The sequence below is a fragment of the Thermobia domestica genome, chromosome 18 (genome assembly GCF_964235325.1).
Source record: "Thermobia domestica chromosome 18, izTheDome1.hap1.1, whole genome shotgun sequence".
Classification (NCBI taxonomy): Eukaryota; Metazoa; Arthropoda; class Insecta; order Zygentoma; family Lepismatidae; genus Thermobia; species Thermobia domestica.
Genome location: NC_137471.1, coordinates 141,788,062 through 141,808,469, shown reverse-complemented (window position 1 = coordinate 141,808,469; position 20,408 = coordinate 141,788,062).

Sequence of the window (20,408 nt, the reverse complement as noted above, 5' to 3'; positions counted from 1 at the left end):
AGAAAATTCATATGGACCTATGGAGAAAAGTCTTAGTTTTACAGCTAAAACTGACCAAAAGTATGGAAAAGCTACATTGCAACACTCATTATTTCGAACACGAGAGACCTTGGAGTGGTGGTTCATACCAGTGTAAAGAAAGTTATGCATATGCATCCAAAATACATTATTCCAGTAATGTACAATGTGTGGGCAAGGGATTCCCTCATGACATAAATCCCAGACATGCTACCACCAGAATTTTTAGATATACTGTGACTTAAAAGGTGAGTCTACGTAGGGAAAAGGTAAGCTTTGACAACAGTAAATACGGAATGCGTAAGCGGGACATCTGACGTATTAGGGAACGCCAGCTCCGTGGTTACTCGTGTTGAGAATAACGTACGCTGGGATGTGATATGTCACAGTATATTTCACGTTTTTTAATACGTAAAAGCGTCAAATGATATACTGTATCACTTTATGAACGTTGATGGTGTTGTTTTGCTCACCCTATATACAGGCTATTTCAAAACAACACCGACAGTGTTTGGGAGGTGATTCCTGACACCAAAATAAAACAAAAAGTATATATCAAGCTGGTTGCACAAGTGCTTCCTTTCGTAATTATAAGCTGCCGAAAACGTAAAAAAAAAAAAAAAAAAAAAAACACCTTCAAAGCTCTATCGGGTCAAGACTTCATTTAGAAACTAGTATGTGCTCCACCCAAATATCCAAGTTTCAGAATCGTGCGGTACTTCTGCAACAATTTTTATAGAGGTAGTTGGTGAGCACTTCAAATTATATGCCGGTAGCTAAACTCCCTCTATAAAAATAGTTGCGTGAGTACCTTTGGATTCTGAAACATGTATTTTTGAATAGCGCACATATTAGTTCCTAGGTGAAGTCTTGATCTTACTACGGTAGGACCAATAGTTTTAGAGCTATGGATCTTTAAAGTTCATTTTTTTCACGTTTTCGGCAGCTTATAACTCCAAAAGGGAGCACTTGTTCATCCAGATTAGTCTATATTTTTTGTCTTATTTTGGTGTCAGGAATCACCTCCTAAACGTTGTCGGTGTTGTTTTGAAACATCCTGTATATAGAAATCACGCTAGTCCTGAAAGTATATGAAATAAAGTCCTTGAAGCCCCCTTCTCCCCGTTGATTTTATTCTGCGTATACCACTGGAAAAATATATTTAACAACTATACAGAATATAATAAATAAAATGTTTGAATAAGAAATAATATTCATATTAAATACAGTGAACCCTTGCGTCCTGAATTTAATCCGTTTCGTAAGCTGTTTAAGAGCTAAAATTATTTTTGCCATTTAAATTAATGTAAATATACAGAATTGATCTGTTCTGGCCACAGAAATGTGTTTTTGTTTTTATCTTTTTAAGCGTTTTTTTGTGATGAAGGATATAAATGAAAATATTCTTAATTATCCTAAATTAGATATAATGAAGACTAAAATAATGCAAAAAAATGCAAAGAAATTTTTGGACACAACACCCTGACAAATAATGTTTATGACAAATGCTTGAAAGCACTACTGATAGCATGGATACAAATGTGTGTTCGGGTGTGTGTTCATAGCCCGAAATATCATTCGTGAACCGATATGTGGACGAATAGAGGGAGTCGTGAACTGTGGTCCACTGTATTAAATAAACGAAATATTATTAAACAAACAAGTTTCGTGTGAAACTACGGTAGACTTCCAAATTATACAAATTTAATTCTTAAACTTGAAGTAGTACCTCTATAACTACTGGTTCCAACAGACGAATAAGATCAAAGATAAGACCTGTTCCTCCATCCATATCAAAAAGCCATTATTTGCTATCTCTTGCTGTTTTTGTTCTATGGAGAGTCGTATTAAAACCGGAAGTACTTGTAAATTTCAACCACTTGTTGTTTTAGGTAGAGTGTTGTAGGTTGTGACGGTATGTTCTCTTAAGACGATGATCGATTACAGAAAACCTCTTGTTGCTGTTCATTACAATTTTTGTTGTATGGCAACCAACGTTGAAACAGGAAATGGTTAATTTGAACCTCTTCCGGGTTGAACGAATAGTTAAAGGAGGAGATAGAACGTATTCTTGGGACGCTGAAATGATTAGAAGAAACTTCTTCTTGATGTCTCTTACCGTTTTTGTTCTGATATCTTTCGACAGACGGACGGAAAGAACTGTTGTATAAGACTCCGACATTTATGCACAGCATAGTATGGAAGTCTGATAATTCGTTCATATAGAGCTACACTTATTTTCGTAAATATTAAGATAAAAATTACAAGGTACTAAAGCAGTAGAAACTGATGCAGACATACCTCAGAAACAGTAATCCAGCTACCGGTACTACTACTAGAGTACCGTCTGTCTCCAGTGATCCCTTCCTCATACTCTGTCAAATCCGGGTTATTATTTTCTATCGTCATATCCAGGTAATCAATTGAGTGGAAACTCTCCTTTGAATCTGAACTATCCTCCTAAAATAATAATAATAACGTAGAAAATTAATAATAATGTAAATATATAATATATATATATATATATATATATATATATATATATATATATATATATATATATATATTTAAAATTCTACAGCGTTAAGTCTACTCAAAGTGTATACTCATTTTTTTAAAGTTAATCTGTATTTATTTAAGATTTAAGTACGAGGTATCCCTATAAACTTTAACAAATACAGCTGCCTCCCTTTAAAATATTACCATAGTATAACAACACTGGAAACACCTTTGTCTAAGCTTCCTGTTAGTTTGATGCAGTCTGTATCTGGATATGCCTGTGACAAATGTATGTAGTGTGAAGTCATCGTACGAAACACGTGTAACGAAATAGAGCAATATTCTAACATTATGCTTTGTTACGAATTGGATAAATATTTTATTGAAACGTTGCAGATGTAGATACAAAAGTGTTGAGGATGATACTAAGTCACAACTCCATTGAACGTCAAGAAATGAGGCAAATATGGAGAAATATCGTTGAAATTTGATAAACATATAATTCCACAGCAATTGTCAACCATGTTCGAGATAAACAAAGAAAAGTTTTTGGTTAATTTTAAGGAAGAACCTGAAAATGAGGAAGATGTGTGTTTGTTTTGCAAATGTCTCTGATTTTTTAACAGAACAGTATATAAAAAAAAAAAAAAAAAAAAAAGCCAATAAGAAAGAATAATATGAGGATTCGGTGGCTACTGCAGTACAGGACAACACCTTTCTGAAGTACATTGTGGTGGGCGATCAAACCTGACGTTCAAAACTTTTGTACAACGACATCACACTATGTGCATTTGTCGAACGTTTACTCAAATACAAATTGCACAAAACTGGTTTAAACAGGCACTAATAAAAAATCTTAAACAAAAGTATTTCCAGTGTTATTTTACTTTTTTTTTTAGGTTCAATTGAGTTGATTTTGAGTTTAACGATCCTTCCAGCAGCGAGGTTATATGAGACGGGACCTACTGATTAACGTGGAATCCGAACCACATGAGCTCCCGGCGGGAATCGAACTTGGGCCTCCCTTGCTTAAGTTCGAGTACCTTTATAGGCACATCTCGTAATATTAAATCTTAGCCGTACCAATCACTTACATCCCTAATAAAGTACTTGGATATTTTTAAAATGCGAGTAAGTAACTTAAAATAAATTTAAAAAACCTGTGACAATGAAACTTATCATATAATTACCTCTGTATAAACATCTATAAATTTTATTTTATTTGTGGGGCCGCGGTGGCTCAGTGGTAGAGCGTTCATTTCTGGTGCTTGGGATCCCGGGTTTGATCCCAACTCCCGTGTGGATGAGTTTCATTGGGGTTCTCCCATTTCCTCCCACTTTCTTCATTCCACCATTTTTATTCGTTTCTCATCATCACCGTCTCCTTTAGCCTAGCCGGCATATCGTGAGACGTAAAACAAATATTTCATTTCATTTTTTTTATTTTATTAATATTTTTACCATTATAAATAAATAAATAAATAAAAATATATATTAATTAATCTTTAAGGTAACGTAGAAGAAAGAAATACAAGTGGCAACATTGAAGAAATTTAACAATTTTGTTTTAAGAGAAAGTGCCTATGTTCAAATATATAAGAGAAAGAATTCATCTATTTTTCTGCTGATACTCGTACACGAATTTTTAAATATTTGAATAGTAATTAAATATTCTAGAGCTCACTGATATAACGCTCACCTCTGGTGAGACGAGACTCTGATTTGATCACAGACTGTGTGAATTTATGGTAGACAGCATCGTGTTTGTAAAGTTTCATTATGTTCTTCCGCATTTTCATTCCACCAGTTTTTTCATATTCATTTAGTTTCACTAATGATCCGTTTCCTTTAGCCTAAAGGGCATAATTATGGGACGTAAATTTAGTTTAATTTCCTATAATAATTAATAATAATAATAATAATAATAATAATAATAATAATAATAATAATAATAATAATAATAATAATAATAATAATAATAATAATCCATTCTAAATTGAATAAGCAAAGACATATATTTTTTAATAATTGGTTCATATGAAAGAAATCATTTCTAAATATTAAATACAATTTTATTTATTTTCCTATCAAAATTTACAAGCTACCAAGGCAATAGAAACGTTGTGATAGGCAACAAAATCTCACAGAAAGAGTATCCAAATTAATGGAGTCATGAATTAAGTTACGGGTATATGTATAATACGGATATCAGGGAAATTTTAGGTCTTCAGATTAAGAATCGATTTACACAGACAAGTTGAGTTGAGTTGATTTTGAGTTTAACGTTTCTTTCAGCAGCGAGGCTATATGAGACGGGACCTACTGATTAACGTGGAATCCGAACCACATGAGCTCCCGCCGGGAACCGAACAAGGGTCTCCCACGCCAAAGGTGCGTACGCTAACCGCTTAGCCACGAAGGAGCTCAAGCAGACAAATTGAATAGTATGTATCATTTATTAAAAATAATAAAAAATGTATCACGAAAATCTACTTGACGATTCTAATTGATGTTTTAATTCTTAATATGCTATTAATTTATTTTAAGAATATCACAATAGTTAAGTTTATATATGTTTAATTATTGTAATAATCGCCACACACACACACACAAAATGAACCATATAAAGCAATTCTAAAGAAAGTTAAAATATCGCTTTCTACATTTCACCTTATTACTGTCATTAAATCGCATACATTTATTTTTTATGATGAGAAACATGAGGTTATTATCCAGACAAGAAGATTAATTTCTAATGCAACAATATTATACAATGTTGAACAATTCAAGTATACTGACCTCGTGTTCACTGGTTCTGCGACAACTTACAGTAGCAAGCTGGAGATCCAGAACACAGGAACTGATATCAATCCTCGCTCTTCTTATAGTTTCCATCAGATATTCCTCTTCTGTGGCCAATCTCTGCTCCAAGTCCATTCCTCGGTTGACGAATTCGTCCACCTGAAAAAAGAAATAAATACACAATGTAAAGCTTTTTGTTTATAAAGTATAATATGGGATGTCCACAAAGTCCTGCTACCATTACAATGAAACACAGCTCGTAAACTATTCAAGATAGAGATATGCGGTTTTCTGCAATATGTTCTATAAAAGTAACCAAGAAAGTTCTGTCGCTTTTCGTGCAGGTCTGTGTTTCATGGCCCTCACAACGTGAGTTGAATGTCAATGGAGATAAGGCGAAGGTCAGTTATTGGTGTGGGTATATCCAACATACTATCTGGTTGTGGGAGTTCACTTACACCGTGAACTTGCGTGAGAACAGAGTGAACATGGAACCTCCACATTGCGTCATAAGGGCGTGTATGCTGTACGAGTTCAAATTAGGGTCAAACGCCGCTGCAGGGGGGCGGAAGATATGTCAGGCCTTTAATGAGGGTGTCGTGACTACGCGGACAGTGCAGCGGTGGTTTAACAAGTTTAAGGACGGTGGCGAAACACTCGAAGACACACCACGGGCCGGAACACCAACACTTGTACAGTATGAAGATCTTTAGGCAGCAATCGAGGCGAACAGTGGTCATACATGTGAGGAACTGGGACCACAAATCAGTGTGAGTGGAGAAACCATTCGGCAGCTCCTCCTTCAACTTGGAAGGCACTGCAAGTTGGGTCGATGGGTCCCATATGATTTGACTCCTTGCCCGACAGCAACGCGAGCAGACACTTGTTTCTTTACTGTCTCGTCTGAGGAAGGAAAAATTTCTGGACAGGGTGTTGACATGTGATGAAAAGTGAGTCCTATACAAAGCTCCACGGCGCCGTCATTATTGGTTAGCATCCCATGAATCGGTTCCAAAACAGCCGAAACCAGCACTGCACCAGAAGAAGGTCTTCTTGTGTGTTTAGTGGACTGCTTGCGGCATCGTGCACCGGTAACTGCTACCAGCTGGTCAGAGATCAATGTAACTGAGTATTGTCAGCAGTTGAGCCGTGTTCAAGAAAAACTCAAAACTCTGGAGCCAGCACTTCTGAATCGCAAAGGGATTCTCTTGTTACAGGACAACGCTAAGCCTCACGTGGCTAGGATGACCCGGGACACCATTCTGCGCCTTGGATGGGAAATACTATTGTATCCACCATATTCCTTGAACATTGCACCGTCCGATTATCACCTGTTCCATTCCTTGGACAATCCCTCAGAGGACGCCAGTTCAAATCCCTAGTAGAGGTGCAAAATGCACTTGGTATCTTCTTCGCTTCACGACCCACCAAATTCTACAGCGATGGCATCCATGGCCTTCCAGATAGTTAGCAGAAGGTCGTCGATGCTGATGGGGATTATTTTTGATCTTGCAGGTACATTTTAGGTGACATATCGGTTTGAAGGTGGTGAGTGAAAAAGCGACAGAACTTCCTTGGTTACCTTTATACATCTCTACAAAGTTTTATTGCCAATTACACTACTTCTACACGTGCCAATCTATTTGCCCTCAGGATATCGAGACGATATTCAAGCTCTATCCATATATGCTACAACATAGCAGCATCAACAAGTCAGTTAAGTTTTCGAGAACCGCAACAATCTGTGTACGAAGTGCGGCAAGATCTGGTACAGGGGTTTCGTAGGCACTAACCTTGACCACCAGAATCCGTCTCTCAGGGAAACGTCATTTCAAAAGATACCTAACATCTCGAGACCAATAAGGAAGTACTCCATCGTGTTGGAAGGTTGTGTTTGGCCTTCAGTTCCAACATCTGAGAGAGTGGGTGCTCATGCAACATGTCATAGTAAGCTGCCCCTGTAACCGTGTTCTCAGCAAAGAAAAAATGGACCGATTACTCTACCATACATAAGAGCACACCAAACTTTAAATTTTGGGCTAACACGAACATGTTCACGAATGACGTACTAATGTTCAGAGCCTCATATCCGAACGACCAGAGCTGACATGTAACTCGAAAATTGAAAACATGGGCAAACGGCACGTAATATTGGTATACATTTCGTATTGTAAAATTTTTATTATACTGTATGTACTCTTTTAGGGGAAGACAGATGTATGGTTTATCCCTATAAATGAATGATTTAATTATTGTCAGAGAAAATTGAACATGGAACGGGAGAAATGATTGCCAGAGTTCAGAAAGAGGTTCCATGAAACCACAATCAGTCAATAAATGACGTCACAAACATGCTTGGACTCTCTCAAGGATTAGTTGACGCTATCTATATATATAATCGGTATACGCGATACGGAATTACACGTGAAAATACACACGGTACTAACACTATCAGCCGTGAAGGAGTTGACCAGTCCAACTCCAAAGAGTCATTAGATCATGAAAAGATTTATATGAAATCCGTGAGAAAGTATATTCTTTAAAACTAAAAAAGAATAATCAAAATCAGTACATCTGTGCTGAAGTTATGCGTGAGCATGCTCACAGTGAAGTCGATTAATTACGATATTAACACTATCCGTTGAGGAGTTTCATGGTTTAGCTTCGATGATTATTATCAAAGCCTAATAAAAATTTATATAAAATCACCATGAGAACATACTTTTTTAACCAAAAAGTAAATCAATAAAATAGGTGCACCTATATCGAATTTATGCGTGATCATACACACAATTATAGTACGAAAACTATCAGCCATTGAAAAGTTCCATGGCTTAGTTCCGAAGAACATGGTTAGATCCTCATGAAATTTATGTAGAACAGCCGGGAAAGAATACTCTTTCAAACAAACAAACCAAAACATTAAAGTTAGTGCATATGTGTCGAAGAATTATATTTGATTATGCGCACAACACATATATAATAAGCAGGTCGAATGAGAACATCATTTTGTTTTGAAGCGGCTATAAGTGCATGAGTTGCGTTGATTTTGAATTTAACGTCCCTTCCAGCAGCGAGGCTATACGAAACGCGAACTACTGATTAACGTGGAATCCGAACCACGTGAGCTCCCACTGGGGATCGAACCCGGGTCTCCCACGCCAAACATTAAGACATTCAAGATGCTATAGCTCAACTGATTTCAGAGTTAACCACAAATCATGACAACCTACCTTGATATAACTTGATGCGTCTGTGACTTCTAATTCAATATTGTTATGTTGCATGATCTCTAAATCCCAAATAATCTTATTACTTCAAAGTTACCTTCATTACTTAGAATGACTACTTGGTTTCCCTAACATTTAAAAACTTTTCAATAATTTGTCCCACATTAAAGAACTTCTCAATAATTTTCCTGATTTTCTCTAACAAAAATAAAATTCCCTGATATTCCCTGATTTTCTGGGTCAGTGGGAACCCTGTTATATATAGAAAGATTACTTCCATTACCTCTGTAGTGCGGGCATCCAACATCATTTTTTTTTAAGTTACGAAGTATTGCTTAGTTTGTTAGGCTTTGTTAAATTTATCAAAGACGTAATCCCTTGCTACACCATCCCTAGGAAGTGCTAGTAGTGTGTTACGCCACAGTATTTTTTTTTTTCAAGTTGTAAAACATATGTGTAGATATATTTGTAGATGACAGTTTTTAATTTTTTTTCTGATACTATTCTGTAAATAAGCTGACGAAAATTAATTATATTGTCAATCAGCTAAGTCATTAAATGGATTCTAACCTGGCCTTCGGCATTTCTTCTGCCTTCGTCTGGTCCTTGTACGGCATCCTGGAGTCTTCTCCCTTCCGCTAACAATGTGCGGGTAGACTCCTCTATCTGTCTACGAGTAGACGCAAGAATTCTTATACACTCATACATTCTCCTATCTGTAAAGAAAGGTGATAACACGTTAGGAAAATTTTGTTCATTTTCGAACAACTTAGGAACGCAAATTAGATTTATATCTTGCGCGAGTAAAAGTCATGCAATCCAATGGATCGTGTTAATTAAAAAAAAAAAAAAAACTATCGGAATCTTATTTGCGCTCCTATGCTAAGTCTTATTTCTAGAGAAGTCTACCAGTATCTACAACATCCGTTAGTGACCTTTTTGATTTTGCGTTATACCATTTGTTATAACAGCTACTTTTTGTACAATACAACTGCTTGACTGATGACTCAAATGTTAATTTCATGTTGGTTTCATGACTCACCCTAAAGGTACAGCAATATACTTTAGCGTGTCAGAAAATATCTGCTATTTGATTGTCCTTTCCGTTTTAAGAAATATTTATAAATAATTTAGTTCTGTTTTGAGATTATATACATTGTTTATTATTATTATTATTATTATTATTATTATTATTATTATTATTATTATTATTATTATTATTATTATTTTAACATAAAATAGAGGTATTCTATTCCAGAAATAAATGTAAATAAAGATAACTTGTCTTTTTCCTTCTCTTTTAGAAATAATAGATTAAAATGTTACAGTAAAGTAACTGAAATGATGAACAATAATCTTACTTCATTTACAATTTGAACTTTTATGGATACTAGCAAATTGAAGGGCATATTAACAGTAGCTGAATTGTTAACAGTTTCTGTAGGATAACTTTTTATTTATTTAGCAGCTGTTATTAGTTGATAATCGATAACGTTTTATTGATTTAGTAACTGTTATTATAAGTAGGTCAGTAACGGAATGTTTACTACATCTACTTTCTTCTTCATTTTGGTTTGTTGGGCTACATCCATAATCAACTATTTACTACTCACAATCTACGATCGTATCTAATGGATGTATGCCCTCTAGAACCTGCATTATCTACAGTACCATGAACTACTTTACTTGTCAATTTATTTTAATGCAGGCTTTGCAACGTTATCTACTTCACTCACAATGTACAACGAATTCAAGTCAAGAAACAATGTTAGAAAGCTGTCTTTATATTAGTTGATAATTTCGAAGCTATATGTTCCATTTTAGTGGTAAGGATATATATAGTTTGTGTGGGGTCTCAACTAGTACACAAGAAAACGAACTTGGATCTTCCAACTAAAAGCGAAAACGCTAATTATTTTATCATTAAGCACTTGTAATAGATTGCGGTTGCTCAGTGGTAGAGAACTCACCTCTAGTGCATGAGATTCCTGGTTTGATCCCAGCCCGTGCCAATTAGGCTTATTGGTATGGTGAACAAACACCGTGTCATGGACGTTTCAGGGGTTCTCCCGTTTCCTCCTACTTTCTTCATTCCACTATCTCGTCCATTATTTTCATCACCGTCTAACTTAGTCTTGGAACATAATCGTGGGACATTATTTTTTTTAAAGAAAAAAGTAAAGTATCTCTAGTGTCTCCTCAAGAATCACATTAGACTATATTTCCAGTAGAAGCTAAATAAAGCACAACAGTTTTCATATTGGAAACATAATTCTTTGCTTGAAATTTGGTTCCAATGGGGGAAAGTGCACCTAAAAAATCTTCAGTGAAGACAATTTACAAGTACATTTAAAAAAAAGTTTTGGTAATTTTTACAGAGTTGTTCATGTAAAATACATAAATCGGCTTTTGACAAATTTAATGCATTTATTTCATTTATTTAATTATGTATTTTGGAAATTAAGTTTTAGGAGCGAACATTTACCGAAAAAATAAGGATAAAATATCCAAAAACTATCTATATTTCGACAGTATATTTTAAATATTTTATATTTATTACCACTTTATTATATTTATTATTTATTATATTTATTATTTTATACTATTTTATAAAAACAAGAAGTTTGACCTGAATTAACTGCACATGTAAGTCTACTGAATTCTAACTACGCTACTTGGCCAAAATGAAATATGTGGAAAGCCTGGAGTACATACAGCAGATGGCACAGTGCTAAGATGGACCAGCACTTCAGGAATTAACATTCTGATGGAGATCTGAGAACTGGAACAGCTTATTTCACTGAAAGCATTGATGGTTTGATTCGGAGATATCAGCGTGGACTTGTAACGGAGACATTGGCTATCGAAGGCGATGAACTGGAACAATCAGAGGCAGTAATTTTCGACGTTTGTGATAAATACCCCCCTCCCAGCTTTCGACGATCTTGAAATGTAGCACCCTTCCGAACTTTGGACGATCGCGACAATTACCCCCTCCCATCGTTATATTTAATTTATATGATTAATTAGAATTAAACTTATTAACTAGAATTAAGCATAATAACTTATCAGACTTTAAAAACAGTAAACAATGAAATACAATATAAAAAATCAGATTATAAATAAAAACAGTATACAAAATTTAAAATATCTAAAAATAAGATTAAATAATAAACAATATGTAAATTGTAAAATATCAAAAAGTATAAACAAAATTAATATAAAGAATAAGTACTCAAAAAATATATAATACAGAATTCATTAAAACATCATTTCAAACAGAGGTAAATACACACAAAATAAATAAATGAATAAAAATTATGTATAAGATGAAAAAATAAGTATCATAAAAATATCATAAAGAAATAACAAAATTCGAAACATATATAATAAAAAAAAAAAGCTGCTAAGAAACATGGAGATTTCATGACTATAAAACACAATCAACGACGAAAGAAAACGTTTCATAGGAAAATTGTATACACATACAAATATTTTAAAACACACTAACAGATCAGTATGTACGTACATAAAATATAAAATTTGAAAGTATATCTGAAAAAAGATTGTAAAAAAAAAAAGAAATATTGTAAAACAAAAATTGTATACAAAATTCAAAAGAATAATAGTTAAGAATATGGTTTAAAAGTTTTTTAAAAAAACGTAAAATCATGAATATACAAGTGTATAGGAATAGTATAATCAAAAATTATTAAAATGTAATTATAAGAATGTTATAAAATAGGTAGAAAGAACCAAAATAATGGCAATAAACATAAAAAAGATTGAAATGTAAATCTACCTAAATGTAAAAGACATTATAAAAAATAAAACAATAACTGAAAAGAAACAGAGAAAGATATGTATTATACATGAAAATACACAACTTGAGAGAAATAAGTTATAATAAAAAGATTCAAGGGTATATTACTACGAAAATTAAATTTAGAAACAAATAAGAAATCATCAATTTCTCAACTTATTACTAAGGAACCCGTATTGAAATGGAATCTTACTCCGAGAAGACAGAGTTTCAGTAAAGTGAGTTATCCGAAACGCTGAAAAGAAACCTCTCCTGAACAGTGAACTACTTTGAATAAATATTCATAATAAATACAGTTATGCATTTCTGTAACTTAAATTTAACGTGGTGTTTTAGTGATTACAGAATATAAAAATAAGATAGAAATATAATGCAAATACAGTAACAAGAAATGGAAATAAAGAAGAAAATACTGTAAATGATTTAACGTAGAAAAATGGACAGTACGAAAAATTTCTAAATTTGGATACCAACATATGGAAGCCTAACTAAAAGAGTAACAGACAGAAAAAGAAGAACAATATTACCAGACAATATTACCAGACAACAATTTGGAAAAAAGATATTAAAAAGGTGGATATTCATGCCATATTCTAAGTATTCATAGGCATGAAGTGAACGGAGGACATTATTTATATAATGCCCTTCAATGGGGTCAGATGTTGAGAAATTTATTGTTTATGCAATGTAAACAGAAATGATGTTTACATTATGCATAGTCAACAAAAGAAAATAGCATATTTTACATACAAACTGTATGTAAACTATTATATTTTCTTCTGTTTCACACTAGAAAACACAGAACTCAAATCATAGGCGTGCGCCTGGAAAAAAAGAGGAAGAAAGAGCCAAATTGTATTGTACACAATGAAATAAGACATAAAAATCATATAATATATAAAAACAACATAAAAATTATCTATAAATCACGTTATGTAATAAATAATACAGAAATTTTAAAATACCTAAAAGCATTAAAAAAATCTTTTTAAAGATTTTATTATTTCAAGATTATTTCATTGCCAACCTATTTTTATTGGACACTACAACTCGAAGATGAACCCCATTTTCATATTCTTAACTTTGTACCAAAGGAAGATCTTTTTCCGTCATATCACAATATCGTGTCGTATCTAACTTTCCTTCAGCCCTTTTATAATTCTTCCTACTATCATTAGAAGCAGTAGCAGATATAAAAGAATCGGTCAAATGAAAGAAGAGTTTCTTAGAAACACATCACAGTCAGGATATGGAAAAACTGAATAAAATAAGATATCAACGGTAACTTACAGGAATTCACGTGGGCAGGTGTATCTCACGTTACATAGACAGAAAGCACTAACCGCAATAGAGGAGACGCCAGTTATGTTGCTATTCAATGGAGAACTGGCAGCGGTCTTGGAACTCATGAAGGTGCCACAGTATTCTAAAATGGCAAACATAATGCTGCAATACGACATACAACACTGATCAACTCCCATTTAAGACTGGTTATTCTGTATGAAAAGACAGTGTCAAAGAAAACTGTTTCAAGTAAGTCATGAAAACTCGTCGGATGACAGACAACCCGATCGGGCATACACTTCATTGTTCTCCCTAACACCTTGCATGGGCTAAGGAACACGTGCAGAAATATTGATAAGTAAACTTCAAATTATAGAAGTAGGAGGGGGGGGGGAATAGAACAGGTGACTAGTTTTCGATACCTGGGTAGTATTATTAGTAATTATATGAAATATCAACGTGAAATAAAAGCAAGGATAGGAATGGCGAAAGAAACCTTTAGGAGAAAGGAAGTACTATTTTGTGGGACCTTGAATAAAGAGTTGAGAAAAAGAGTAATAAAATGTTTCGTGTGAAGTATTGTACTGTATGGGTCAGAAACATGAGCATTACGCAAAAATGATGAAAAACGACTGGAAGCTTTCGAAATACGGATGTGGAGAAGAACGGAGCGAATTAGCTGTATCGAGCGGAAAACGAATGAGATTGTGTTAGAAATAGTAGAGAAGAAAAGAACAATGTTAGATATTATTAAGAAGAGGAAGAAAAATGGTTAGAACATTGGATAAGAAGGAAGTGTATCATGAGGGACGTGCTAGAGGGAATGGTGGCAGGAAAGAGAGGGAAGGGCGAAGGAGACTACAATTAAGGGACGATATCACAACAGAAAAATCGTAAGTGAAGACGAAGAGGTTTGCTGAAGACCGTGGAGCATGGAAGCTTCTCAGTTGCTGCAAGTGACCTGCCAATAATAGCAGAATGCCTATTATGATGTTGTTGATGATGATTTAAATGATAGATCTCATCCTATACAACCTCGCTGCTAATAAAAGACATAAATCAATCGAATCATTGTCTGTATCGAGGGCACCTACGACACTTCAGATTGACATTTTAGCATGAGAAACAAACCAAAGTTACTAGCACATTGGAATACAAGAAAATAGGTTAGGATGTGCTTAGACCATTATCATCTTCCGTCCTATTTTCTATAATCTCATTTAAAACCCTACATTACTTAAGTTCACAAGAATAACGGATGAAATGAACAACTATATAGTAATGGCAGAAAGTGAAATGTTCACATTGTGTTTGTTAGAATTAATTCTGAATAAATCGTTTGTTAAGTATACCGGAAATTTTCATGTCTATCGCCAAAGAATTCTTCAAAGAAATAAATAGTTCACAACGTGTTGTTATACAATATTTGGGACAACAACTTCAAACGAACTTGAATGATTTAAATCTAAACTGCATCTAGACCACTGAACAATGGTTAATATGAGACAAAAAGTTAATCTGGGAAGCCTTATAACTCCATGTTATTTATTTATTTATTTATTTTTTAATTTGGAAAAAAATCGTAAGTTTTCGTGTAATGAAGGATCTATTATTCAGCACTAATGCTCGAAATAATTCTTTCTAAAATATTAACAAGAGCACAGCTAAAATACGAAAATTTCACATTTTTTAACTTTAAAATTATCTAATTCTATCTATTATTCATAAGTGCGAATTTTTTTCTATAGATAAAAAAACGTTAAGCCAATTTATTGTTTCTGAAATACTTAAGCTAGTTTTTACCTCTCCCTTCAATTTTCCAACTTCACAAACGTGCATACACCTTTTGATTCATATTACATACAGATCGAACACTATGCCTTCATTTCTCAGATACTAAAATCAAGGAAATTTATAAGCTTTTGTTATGAACTAACGCTGCTTGATCGAGAATAAATAATAACCCCTAAATACTGTCTTATTAATTTAGTTGTGTAACCATTTGCTATGATATTTCAGGTATAATTTCTACCTTTTTCAGCGACCAAGATATTATGACTAGGCTTTAAAAAAAATGTAAACGAGATGACAATTTAAGACTACAATTTAAGACTATTGGAGAATTAAAATTTATGAAACAATAATACGTATAAAATATTTGAGAAGAAATTAGAAATACATTACGAAATTTCAACTTTAAGATATAAAAAACAAAAAAGAAAGACAAATGAAATTACATGCTATATTCTAACACTAATTATGAACCTGTGGGTAAACTACTGTAAAATGAAAATAAATAAATAACTTATCAAATAAATAAAATAAATGTAATATACATAAATTGGAAATCGAAAATTTTAAGTTACAAGTCACATCCAATCTGTTGGTTAGTATCTACACCTAAAGGAACAAAGCACGTCGCAAAATTTCAAAGTCAGAAGTACTTGCGAATCCAAAAATGATGGTCGTCAGTACCTTCCACGTACAAATTATGAGAGTTCCCCCTCCTCCACGGCCTTTGGATTATATCAGGGCATAAAATTTCAAAACCAGACAATTAGATTCAGGATAATCAATTTTGAACTGGGCAATTCACATACATGTTAAACAATATCTTAGAAGTACCAGTTGTCGATTGCAGTGATAATGGTATCTCATGCAAATGTCTATTTTTTTAAAAAATATTTTATATATTTATTTATTTATCACTGACATCGTGACATGATTGGTTAATCTATTCTAGGTCCCCTCAGCTGTTCTACCTTCAAACAGCGAGGGAAATGATCCCTCTCGTTGGTACGCCGGGAGGCAAATCATTTCGATTGAGGGTGGGAAAGGAGGGGTGAATTACAACGTTGTGAAAACTTACTCTCCATGTCTGTTGTGAAGGCTTCACATTCTCTCGCTCAGTGACAATTATTTTCGTGCGAAACAGAAACTGTTCAGGCCTGCGAGTTTAGGCAGAAACCATTCCTACTGAACACTGGTCGCCAATGACGACCTGGCGACCGGAAATTTTGCGTCCTGCACAAAGTTAGTGCTATCACGGAGAGGAACGTGTGTACGATTTCCTGGATTTTTAAAATTAAATTGAGGTATTTACCATTATTTTATGTACAGATATTAAAGTAGTAGAGTCCTTGCGGAATCGTAGAGCTGTGGGAAGCATAATAGATGTCCGTCCATTATAGAAAGATTTCCAATGCGCACTCTAAGTATTATGAAGGGAATACAATATTTTGAGTTAACTATCAAGCATAGAATGTCTTAATTCGGAGAATTTTCATGTTACTCAAACGAAAACGAAAGGCCTGTATTCATTAGGGATAAGTCACTTGGGACATACATGTATACTAGTATGAGCCGCTGAAGGGGGGCTGATTTCATTACTGGTCGTCTGAGGAGAAAGTATGGATAATAGGGAGGAAAAATATTTTGTGTCAGACACAACAAATATTTTTTCAACAATCGGCAAAATTTAGTAGAAGATAAACTCCAAAGAGCTTACAACTGCGCAGCTCTGAGAACATAAGATTTAGTTTGTTTGTAATGTTGCTTACTGTATAAATGCAGTTTTATTTTTCGGAAAATAAAAGTTATTCTGAAACTAGTAATATATCGGATATATAAACAAACTAGTGGAATGAAGGTTTGTTCATTTATTAGGGAAGTAATAAAATATACTTTTTTGCTTTTGAAATGAGTTCTCAGATCTTCAACTAAGGAGGGCAGGGAGAAAGAGTTGGGCTACTATTTTACGTCACACACTTTACCACTTACAAATCGCGAGGCGTATTATTTTACGGCAATGCAATCCTACTGAAAGCTACTTTTTTTCAAAAATTCTTTTATATTTTAAAGAAAATCAAGCATGAAAGTTGGTTCTTTTGGCCTAATTATGAAAAGGGTGGGTGGGAGAATAAATGAAAGGAACTAAGACCATCGACTATGCAACCTGTCCTTATATTTAACATTGCGTTCTCTCTGCAAGAATCCTTCCGTCTGGAAATCACTGGAAACTTCCCAGTGTTTCGGAGACAGTTTTCACCTTGTCCACCGAGAACAAAAAATCAAAAACATAAACAAGAGAAATAATTATTTTATAACTAATTAATAAGATCACTAACATTTTGTTTGGTCTACAGAATTACTTTATGGAAAGAAACATAAAACTAATTGAACTATCAACATACTGGCTACTTAACAGTTGTCTATCCAACAGCAAAGGAACTACAGATATCTACAACTTCAATAATTCTCATTTATACACCTAATGTATATATAAATTCAAGCTTGTGACATACACCGATGAGTTAGGGTTTCCGGCAATGACGGTGCCAGTTTTAATTTCTTGGGGCGGCAAACGGCGGGTAGAGAAAAGTTTTGGACGGGCAGCTATTCTTTTGTATACCGATAAAGATAGTTTTATATTACGTGACATACATTACAATACAAGATGTCTGGGGAGCAGTCGGGGGTGGATGCAGTCACCAGGGGAGTGTCCGACTTCATCGCCCCTCCCCCTTCCTCTGGTGTTGTCACTAGTTCCTGGACTTTTCGAAAAAAAAAAGAAGGATTTTTGCACCCTTGCCCCATAATCAACAATATAAAACACTTAATTTTGGGGTTTCAATATGATCATTACTTTTTTCTATCTACAATTTAACAAATCGTAAGTTCTTTCCTTTTTTTTTTTTTTAATTTCTCAAACACGAACGTAATTAAAAGGGAGTTATCGTGGCCCCCGTATTTTTTTAACATTTTTGGGTTTAAAATGTAGATTTCGATAAGCTGTGCCCAATGGCACCACTTTTGATTTCTGGAAACGACAGATTCAGGGTCAAATTAGGTGTCAAAAATAAAAGGTGCGATCATTCGGGCAATACGTACGAGTGACAGACTGAGACAAAATGCGTGTCATTCGATTCGCATTCACACGCACATGAATAATTGATATGCCATTTTACTGAAGATTCTATTTTAACCCCGAAAATTAAGGAAAATCCAAGATTCAAAATTACATATTTTCGTTAATTTTCGGGAAAATGTCATATCAATTATTCATGTACGTGTGAATGCGAATTGAATGACATCCATTTTGTCTCAATCAGTCACTGGTTCGCATTTCCCAAATTGTCTCACTTTTTATTCATGAACTCTAATTTGACCTTGAATCGATCGGTTTCAGACATTAAAAAAATGATGCCATTGGACACAACTCATCGAAATCTACATTTTAAGCCCAAAAAAGTTTAAAAATACGAGGCCACGGTAATTCCCTTTTAACCGAACCTAGGTCTTCTACGCCAAAGGCATGTACGCTAACCTCTTCGCTACGAGAGAGTTCAGTGTTTTGTACAAATGTAAGAGTACTAAGCAATTCAAGGTCTTTTCTATACCTCAGAAACTGCAGATCTCAACAACTATGGCTATAACTACAATGGTCAGCATTTTTTAATTACCCTCCCTCACCTTCTATTGTATCTTGTAGCCGGCGTCCCTACCTGCATAACTAACTATTGATATGCCACATTGACTTGATCCCTAGTCTTCCGTTGCAAGCGCTGCTATCGGCTGAAGGAAATCCACTCGCTTTCTCTCGCTTAGCAACAGCTGAACCCTTATTGGCTCAACGCGTGGGTGTGTGAGGGTGTGAGCGTTAGTTCGCATTTTTGCCACGGCTCAAGTCATTTTGGCAGCACAATATCTTTCTTTTCTAAATTTATTTTTAGTTTTTTTTTTAGAAAAAGAAACTAATTTTTATTTTTTTACCTTCCATATTGATTTCCTAGGCGCGTCATGCAATCCTAACGTTGAAGAAATCTTGATTTAAACTTAACCTATTCTATGAAGTTTTCAACTATTCAATGTAAATTGCCACCGAAAGGAAATGAAATAACCACCGCACCACACTAAAAGCCATAAATTAGGCCTAAATCTACAACATGTAAAGAACACTAAGAAAATACGTAAAGCAATTTCTGCTGATTATAGTTGTAAGATACAGCTAAGTTTTAATCCACAAAACTACTGAATCGTCTATTAGCTGATTAAATACAGCTATACGAGCAGAAAAGTTGGGCCTTAGATATTACACTAATGTACAAGATATTCTTCATCTATATTTTTAGGCCTAAACTACCATGTAAACCTAAGTTCAACAGATAATTATAATCTACACATTACTTTTAATACTCAGCTAGCTTAATCTGACCTTTATCAATGAATTTAAACCTTTTCCGTTCTTCATCTCGATCAAAACCATTTTTTTAAAAAAAAAAAAAGACATAAATAAAAGCACTTCACTCACTGCACTTCATTCCGATAACGCCACATTTTCATGTTGCTACTTACACTGAAATGGTAGTTTCCATAGCATTGTAGATAAAAGAATAACGATATCCGATATACCCATTCTTAGATAGCTCTCAAACAATGAAACGCATTTTTGAAATAATAACTGTTAAAACCAATTGTAGACTAGCAAAGTAAATTATACTATCATAGCAACAAACACGGTTTATTTCTTTTGCTGAGGATTGTCTATGTAAAACAGGATATAATCATAGTTTTTATTCACGTATAAAAAATCGTATTAAACAGGACATTCGATATACTGGGTGTACCAAAAGTTCGGTGTCAAAGACCAACTCCGTTATGTGTAAAGATATGGAAAATGGAAAGCATGGGAAGTTGTTGAAAATAGGCGGTAGTCTATTTAATCTAAAATAGTGAAATTTTTCCACTCGCAC